Source organism: Fukomys damarensis, unplaced genomic scaffold, assembly GCF_012274545.1.
Source record: "Fukomys damarensis isolate Sample0158 unplaced genomic scaffold, DMR_v1.0_HiC HiC_scaffold_16, whole genome shotgun sequence".
Lineage (NCBI taxonomy): Eukaryota > Metazoa > Chordata > Mammalia > Rodentia > Bathyergidae > Fukomys > Fukomys damarensis.
Window position 1 is genome coordinate 67,227,020 of NW_022900928.1, and position 9,129 is coordinate 67,236,148.

Consider the following 9,129-nt stretch of genomic DNA (forward strand, 5'->3'; position numbering starts at 1 on the left):
TTCTAATAACACTGAGCTGAGGACTATATATTTCACATGTGGGCCTTGGGGAACATCAGATCCAATCTATAGCAGACCTGTACACATGCCTTTTCGGATCCACTAAGGCAGAAAATATTTGTTGTTTGAGGGTAAGCTTGCTATCTAGAAATGATGTCAAGATCTCTGTCAAGTCTGCAGAATTATACAGCAGAGGAGAACTCTGGAGAGCAACATTAAAGGGTCTCTAGAGGCATTGGATCAGACTGTCATTCTCAGCATCAGCTCTCAGCCCACCACTTTGCCCCTCTTGCATGCCTGATGGCCATAGCAAATGTGGCCTTGCAATGCCTGGCTCTCCTGCTATCTGCCCAGGGCTTTTCTGCTACCAGAGCCATGACCACTTCTTACTTTTCTAAGGTACATTTTGCATGGCTCTTCAGTGGTTCCCTGGCAGGAGTGAACCTCAGTTGCCCACAGTAGTCACCAGCACAATTAAGAAAACTTAGATTGCCTTTCTCCTTCCTTATCTTTCCCATCCTCCTCCCTACCACTGACGTTTCCTGGAATCTCTTTCCAAAAGTCTTCACAGGAAAGTCTTTGCATTAGGGCCAGCCCTGACTAGGACAGCTGCCCTACTGGGTTCTTGGGAAGCTTATGAGTGAACTGGAGAAGACTGAGTTGGAAGGTCTGCTGAAATACTAGTTCACAGGAGCCCATGGTGTCCCCAGTGGTATTTTTTGCCCCCTTTTCTTTCTTTTATTTTAAAAAATAACTTTATTGAGATATATACTGTACAGTTTCCATTTTAAGTATGCAATTCAACTTGCAAGCATTACCACAATCAGTTTTAGAAGATTTTCATCACTCCAAAAAGCAACCTGGTACCCATTAGCAGTTTCTCCCTTTTGCCCTCAACCCAATCCTTCTGGGCAGCCCCTCATCTACTTTCCGTTGCTATGGATTTGACTATTCTAGACACTTCATTTAAACGAGCTACATACAATAAGTGCCTTTTGCATCTGGCTTCTTCTTCTTAGTGTAATGTTTTCAAAGTTCATCTATGTTGTGGCAAGTATAAATACTTCATTCTTATTTATGGCTGAATAATTTTTTGTTTGTTTGTTGTTACCAGGGATTGAACTTGGGTCCTTGCGCTTGTGAGGCAGGAGGCAGAACCGTGGGTATAGCTGAATAATTTTCCATTTTATGGACACACCATATTTTACTTACCTATCAGTCAATTAATGGACATTCCCAGCTGTTTCTACCTTTGAGCTATTATTGTGTGTAATGCAGCTTCGAATATTTCTGTACAAGATTTTGTTTGAGTTTTGTGCAAGTTTTTCTAGTTCTGTTTGTTATATAACCAGGAGAGGAAACGCTGGGTCATCTCTCTCCTGTTTCAATATTTAACTTTAGTGTTGGATTAGATCATATAGTCCTCACAATTATTTTTCTTTTATTTGTAACTGAAACATAATAATTATATAAAGTTATAAGGCACAATGTGATGTTTTGATTTTTGTATACATTGTATAATCATCAAATCAGGATAATTAGCATATCCGTCACCCCAAACATTCATCGTTTCTTTGTGGTGAAACATTCAAAATCCTCCCTTCCAGCTATTTTTGAAATACACATACATTATTTTGAATACAGTCACCCTACTGTGCCATAGAACACTGGTACTTATTTCTTCCATCCATCTGTAACGCTGCACCTGTTGACTGCCAGCTTCTTCCTGTTCTCCTAACAAATTTTATAATTTAAAAGGTAAAAAAGGAAAGTTCTTACACGCTCATCAACGGCCAATATTTTTCACTTTAAACATAATTTTTGGAGACATTTCTGGCATATATAAACACTTAAGAATGTGTTCCCTTTTTATACAAATGGTGATATGCAATGCATGCCATTCAGAGACTTACTTTTTTCATTTAATACTAAATCCTATGGCTGGAGCGGGAAAAAAAAAATACTAAATCCTAGAGATTGCTCTATATCATGTCAAAATGAATGTTCATTCTTTTTTATATCTGTGCTGTATTACCTTGCATAGGAAGAAATAATTTATTTAATTTAAATAATTTAAACAGTCCCCAATTAAAAGGCTTAGGCGGCCTCCAATCTTTTCTTATAAGAAATAATGCAAGAGAAAACCTTGAATGGATATCACTTCCCACATGTGTAAGGTGCATTCTGGAAGTACAAGATCATTAGAAGATGCTCATTATCAGACACATTTTCAGAGCTAAAGAACCTTATTAAGAGGTTTTTGAATTTTAAATCTTGACACATCATGCCAACTGACTCTGTTAGGGTTTGTATCTAGATGTCCCCCCAAAGCTGTGTGTACTCAGAGGTGAGGCTTTTGAAGGTGACTGGATCATTCATGTGTGACTCATCAGTGGATTGGTCCACTAATGAGTTTATCGGTAAATGTGATGTTTAGAGCTGAAGCCCGGCTGGAGGAGGTGAGTCACTGTGGACAGGGCCTGGAAGGGTCTTCTTTCTCCTTCCTCCCTTGAATCACTTTCTGCTGCCTGCCTGCCATTCCATGAGCCGTTTCTCCCCTGCGATGCCCCTCTGCCATACTGCCCTGCCTTGGAGCCAACTGACTCTGAACTGAAACTCTAGAAATTGAACCAAAATAAACCTTTTCCCCTTTACACTGTGAGCGTAGGACAGACTTCCACAGAGTTATATGAATTTTCAGCCCATTTGCCATGTTTGAATATGCCCACTCGCACTTGCATAGACCTCTGCCAACTGGATGAGTAAAACCCAGTATCTAATTTTAATGTTCAATTTTTTTTTGTGGTTCTGAGGATTGAACACAGGATCTTTGCATTGAACTCCATCCCCAGTCCATTTATTATTAATTAATTAATTAATTAATTAATTAATTTAGAGACACAGACTTGCTAAGACTCTAAATTGCCCAGGCTGCCTTGAACTTGTGATGTTCCTAATTTAGCCTCCCAGATTTCTGGGATTACAGGTATGTGCCACCATACCTGGCTTTACTGTTCAATATTATTATGAGCAAGTTAAATCGTCTTTAATTCCCTTTTCTGTAAAATCCCTGTTCATATCTTTTTCCTGTTTTCCTATCAGATGTTCTCATTTTGTAGATTATCGGTGGATGCTTTTTATTTATCAGAGAAAGCCCTTTGTCTATAATAGGAGTGCCTGAAACTTTCCCAGTGGGTTAGAGCTTTTGTGTATTATCGTTCATGAGTGTCCCATTTCCATCCCTGAGAAAGCATTCTGTTACCTGCTCTGTTGAACCAGGTACGGCTGTGTGACCTCATGTGGCAGTGAAAGGACAGCAGAGGAATGTGTGACACTTTGGGTTGAAGCCTGCCTTCTTGGTGTTGGGCACATTCATTCTTCCTCTGGCATAGCAGTTGGCAACCACAGACAATGGCCACGCTTTCATCTTGTGAACCCAAGGTGAAGGTGACAATGATGACAACATAGGAACACAGGCCCCTGACAACCAGCAGGAACACAGGCAGCCTGGGCAACAAATAATCTTCTGTTGCTTTTTACCACCAAGAATTCAGCCTTCTTCCACGGCAGCCTAACTAGCTTATTCTGACTGATATGGGTGATTTTTGCCACAGAGAATTTTTTTTTTTTTTTAATTTTGGCGAGGTTTAAGACATTGATCTTTTATTTCAGAACTTCTGGGTTTGTATCAGATCTTCCTTCCTTGTACATTACTATTTTTAACATCTTCCCAGGGTTTGTTGAAAATCCATTATTTCTCTTCCAATTTGAAATGCCATTCCGTGACTTTACCTGGCTGAGGCTGTCTCATAGTTAAAGCAGGAGAGTCTGGGGTGGCAGCTGCTCCCTCTGGGCCCAGCACTGTAGCCCGGTGTTAGAGATTGTGTCTGGTGGCTACTAACAAAGACTTCACTGCAGGTATTTACTCCAGTTAGGAGCTTAATTCTCTCACAGAGCCCATAGTTGTGTGTTCCAGGGTAGTGCTTCAGCTCCAGGGCATCAGAGACTTAGACCTCTGTGTGCTTCTGCTTTACTCCCTTTGGTATGCAGCTTTCTTGGAATTCATGGCTCAAGATATCTGCTGGAGCCCCTGCCATCAAATCTAAGCTACAATGGGCCAGGGATTTAGCTCAGTGGTGCCACTGCCTGCCTTGCAAGCAAGAAGACCTGAGTTCGATCCCTGGTACCAAAAGAGAAAAAAGAAAGAAATCTAAGTTCCAAGCAAGAAATAGGGGGAAAGGAATGGGACAAAAGAGACTATGTCAATTGTTCATGTTTTTAAGGAACTTTCTTGGAAGTCTCACCTAATCTTCTGTTTATATCTCATTGCCCAGAACTTGGCAATACACCAAATCTTGCCCCCAAAGGGCAAGCGATATAGTGTTTGGGGGCTCTGTTGTGATAATGCTGCAGGCTGCTGAGGAGTTATGGTGATAGAGAAGCTCTTGGACAGATGCAGGGTTTGAGGGCAGGACCTCCACTAAAGGTGCTCCTTGGTAACAAATCCCAACAAAAGGCACATAGCCCTCCCCTCCCGTCCTCACTCCCTCTTAGGACTCCCAGGCAATCTCCTGCTTTGGGGGCCCTCAAAGGGTGAAACTGTGTGTGGGAGAGGATGGCTGGGAGAAAGCCGGGCCTCTGCTCTGCTGTCACAAGCCCTAGGGGTTTGGACCCTCTAGTCCTTGCCTGGCCCTGACTGACATGGCTTACAGTATGTGGAGCCTGTTTCTCTCCATAAACCTAGGTCACCCAGAAAGGCCTCTGTAATGAGGATGAAATGGTGTTTAGAAGGCCTGTGGGGCTGCAGCAGTGGATCTTGGGACTGGAAGAGAAGACAGCCTGAGAGGCCCTGCTGCTTTGTGCTGGTCACAGAGCAGGGCAGTCTGTGTGGTGTTAGAGGCCTGGACGGTGGGTGCTCAGCTGCTCCACACTTTCTATTTGTTCCTGATCTTCCTTTGGTATTTTTCACAGCTGCCTGAATCTGAAGTCACCAGCACCTCCCCTGTGTCCTCACCCCAATCCAGCCTCTTAGGCAATGGTCCTGACACAAAATCCACCAGGCCCTTTGATATCTTCATTGACTGCAGCCCTTAACATCCCTAATCATAGTTCCTCCCATTTGTGTCTCTTTCTATTCCCTCCCAGAGTTACCTCAGAGTCCTGTTAGTCACTTGTACTTGTATTAATCAGGAACGACCGCTCTTGTGCCTTGGTAACAAAAGGGCCCTCTGAGTGGCTTACTGTGTACATGTTTGTTTTTTATTCTCATAAAAGCCACGTGACTCTCTAAGACAGCTGTCCTCAGCAATCCAGGCAGCTTGGATCTGGGGAAGGTGCCATCTCAACTTGCCAAAAAGAACAAAGAGAGCCTGGGAGCACTCACACCTGTTCTGCGCTTCAGACGTGGAGGGACACTTAGACCCATAACCTATTGGCCAGAGCAAGGGATGCGTCCCTGCCAAACTGCAGGTGGCTGGAAATGTGAAGAGTGCAGCAATCGTCTCTATTAATGCAGCAACACATACAAAGCTGTGTCTGCCAAAAGCTTATCACAGGAACCTGCTACTGTTTGTCCTGCATGGTCATGCAAGTTCCTGCATGGTCCCCAACAACCCCCATAACCTGGCACAGCCCAGCCCTCCCAGTGTGTCACACACCCCTCTCTGGTCTGTACTGCCCCAAGTGTATCTTGGAAGTCTTTGCTCTATGGTTGTTGGCATGCCATTCTTCTACACTCTTCACCACTTCTGTCCCAAGTCCTTCAGGCCCCACAGCTTTTTCTCAAAGTCCAACCTTTTCTCAAAGCCCCCTCTGGTTTAGGGCTTTCCCTCCTCTGAGTATCTCCAGGGCTTATTTTTAAGTTTCTTATTCAGGCCTGAGTAGCTACTCCTTCTATGGCCTTTCTAGTGTAGGGGAAGAAAGATAATTGTTTGTTTAACCCTCAAAAGTTCTCAGCTGGATCGGAACAAAGACAAGCTAACAAGATACAAGAAACCAACAGATGAATTTGTTTCACTGGGCATGGTGGTATACCATAGGGAGGAGTTAGTTGGGAGGTTGAAGCAGGAGAACGATAAATTTGAGCCCAGGCTGTGTAACTTAGTGAGACTCTGTCTCAAAATAAAAATTAAAAAAAGGGCTGTGGACATAGTTCAGGATTCCTTGGGCTCAATTCCTAGTACTGTAAAAGGCAAAAATGAAAAAAAAAAGAAAAGGAAAGATAAGAAAAATAGAGATCCATCACACCAATCTTTCACAAATCTGAAACCCAGAAGTCCAGAATCAGAGGGTTGGAAAGGCCATGTGTCCCTTGAAAAGCTCTAGAGAAGAATTTCTTATTCACCTCTAACTGGTTCTGGTGGCCTCAAGAACGCTTGGTATTCCTGTTTCTGGCCTCATCATTTCAATCTCTGCCTCTGCTTTACACAATAATCTCTCCCTCCCTCCCTCTCTCTCCCTTTCCCTCTCTCCCTTTTCCCCTGCTGCCCCTCCTCTTCTCTCTCTCTCTCTCTCTCTCTCTCTCTCTCTCTCTCCTTATGGAGGCATCAGTCATTGGATTTACAGCTCACCCTCATCCAGTGACCTCATTCTTTTTTTTTCTCTCTCTCTCTCTCTCTCTCTCTCTCTCTCTCTCTCTCTCTCCTTATGGAGGCATCAGTCATTGGATTTACAGCTCACCCTCATCCAGTATGACCTCATTCATCCTAATTACATCTGAGAAACCTAGGTTCAAATAAGGTTTCATTGTGAGGTTCTGAGTGGACATGCGTTTTAGGAGGATATTTCTTTGACTCACTACATTTACCTCATATGTCATGTAGTAAGTCTCACTGAATGTCAGTCATTGCGTGGACAGTGTCATATCAGGATTATTTTACTTGTGAGTGTCTGAAACCCAATCTTATCCTAGTGTAGCTAGATCTGGGTGTTTATATGAAGCTATTGGGAATCTTTCTATCTTCGTCTCTCATCTTTCTTGTGGTCTTTATCCCAGTGAGGTAGCAAAGATGTCCCTTAGCAGGTCCAGGGTTCTATTTGACTAGTTGGTCATTCTTGGAGAAAAAAAGATAGCTCTTGCTCTTGCTCAGTAGTTCCAAAAATGATTCTCATGGAACATATTTGGAGCAGGAACCTATCCCAGAACAATCTTGGTGATTAGAGGGGAGGAAATATCCTGAACAGAGGACAGGGCAGAGGATTAGGAAGTGCTGAACCATCTGGATGGCAGGTGAGGGAGGCCTGGTTACCAAAAGAGAGGTCAGAATGCTGGGCCACTTGATATCTAGCAGGCAAGACCACAAAGAATCTACTGCAGACCATGACCATGTGGTTTGTCTGCTCCTTGCACGGTGCCTGGTGCAGTGAGTGCAGAGTTCAGTAAGGGTTCACTGAATAAGATTGCATGAATGATGTAAGGAAGAGCATGTTAGGCATTGAGGAATTTGCTCTGGTTTTTTCATTACTTCTTACAATGGCATCCCTCAAAGTGTATTATTATTCCTATTTTGCAGATATATTCAGTGAGTTTAAATGATCTGTCCAAGATGGAAGATGAGGAAGTGACACAGCTAGGACTCAAAGGCAGGTGGGTTTCATTGCAGAGTCTGTGCTATTTCTATCACATCACACTGTCTTGGTCCACAGGACCCATAGCCAGAGAAGAGTCTGATCATATGTCACTGTCAGGTGCAGCAGCAAAATGAGTCTGTTGATAAAGAAAGTGGAAGAGGAAGAAGAAGGAGAGGGTGAACGGGAGGAGATCGTTACAGGGAACGCATCCTGAGAAATTCATATCTGCATATGGGATCAGAGGAGGAGGACAGTCCTGAAGCTCTGGGAGAGCCAAGTAAGTGGGTGAATTCAGTGACATAATCTGCCTGAATAGCTGCTGTGGCCTTCAGAGGGAGGGGATGTCAGGCCTGTGTGGTCCATCTATGCATATCAGTAGTTCATACTTTTTCATTGCATTCTATGGAATGAACATATTTTAATTCTCCATTCTGTTGTTGATGATATTTAGGTTGTTTCTGGCTTTTGGAACTGAAGCCACTATGAGTACTTTTGTGCATTTCCTTGATGGCCACAGCACTCACTTCTGTTGGGTGTAGACCCTGGAGTGAAATCATCGGCTCACCCAGACATCTCCATCCAGCACTGGCTGCTCCCTGCCTATAACCCTGAATGCCCTGGAGGTGGGGAGTTGGAAGGATTCCTCTGAAGGTTTGGTTATGGGGTTTTGGCTTCAGCTCCCACCAGCAACACTGTTTGCTCATGGAGACGTTTCATGCGATTAGCTAAGTAATGACACCTTAAAACTGTAGAGCTAATATATTATGTAATAAAACACAGGAGCAAATCTCTTTGACACATACTGGTGATTTACTCTGCCAGCCATAGAGATAATTACATTTCAGATTGATATATAAAATGCATTGGCAGAGCTTAGGAAGAATTAACATGGCTTCATGTTGGACCTCTCCATCCACGTGAACCTCTTCATCACTCCTGTTGCAAACATTGACTCAGCTGGGGCTGCCTAACTGACCAGTGCTTCCACTGGAAAAGGTTGGTGGCAAGGATGAGCAGGCAAAGAGGCTTGGGCTGCAAGGCATTCGTTCCTCCAGGCAGTTCTGCGACGTTGCAGGACAGAGTTCTGGCCTAGGATACATAGCGTCTTGTCTTTGACTTGCCATCATCTCTGTTGGAGTCCAAGTATATGCTGAGGGCAAGATGGTCCCCACTTCTTTTCTTGGTCACCAGGGCAGGGTTACAGTGAATGCTCTGAACATCTAGGACCAACTTTCTAAAGCAAAAGTAGAACCTCTCAGTCTGACAAGTATCAGCACAGTGCTAAGGACTTGGGGTGCAGAGGGGGTTTGCTTGTGGCTCAGGGAACATACCCCAAAGTATGGCACTTTGGTACCTTGATTTAACCCCAAACTATTCAGAAACTTGTGTCCTCCATTTCTACTGGAGCAGGGGAGAATAGGGAATGCAGACAATGTTGAGGAGTATAGTGAATGATTTTCAGAGGAACTTAATGGGTTTGAAGAACATAAAATGGTCTGGGACAGTCTGTTTGGCTCACAGAACTGACAATGGTTTGTAAGTGATCTCTACAGGACCTAA

General features: G+C 43.6%; 1 long non-coding RNA gene across 2 annotated transcripts in view; it reads left to right on the forward strand.

The window, feature by feature from the left end:
* Window positions 1–8,346, forward strand: part of LOC104865647 — a 28,827-nt gene extending 20,481 nt beyond the window's left edge. For both annotated transcript variants that reach the window (XR_004517480.1, XR_004517481.1), the window contains 3 exons: window positions 7,512–7,585; window positions 7,687–7,846; window positions 8,021–8,346. This is a non-coding gene — a long non-coding RNA (uncharacterized LOC104865647). The remainder of the gene's footprint in view (window positions 1–7,511; window positions 7,586–7,686; window positions 7,847–8,020) is intronic.
* The last annotated feature ends 783 nt before the right edge of the window (window positions 8,347–9,129 follow it).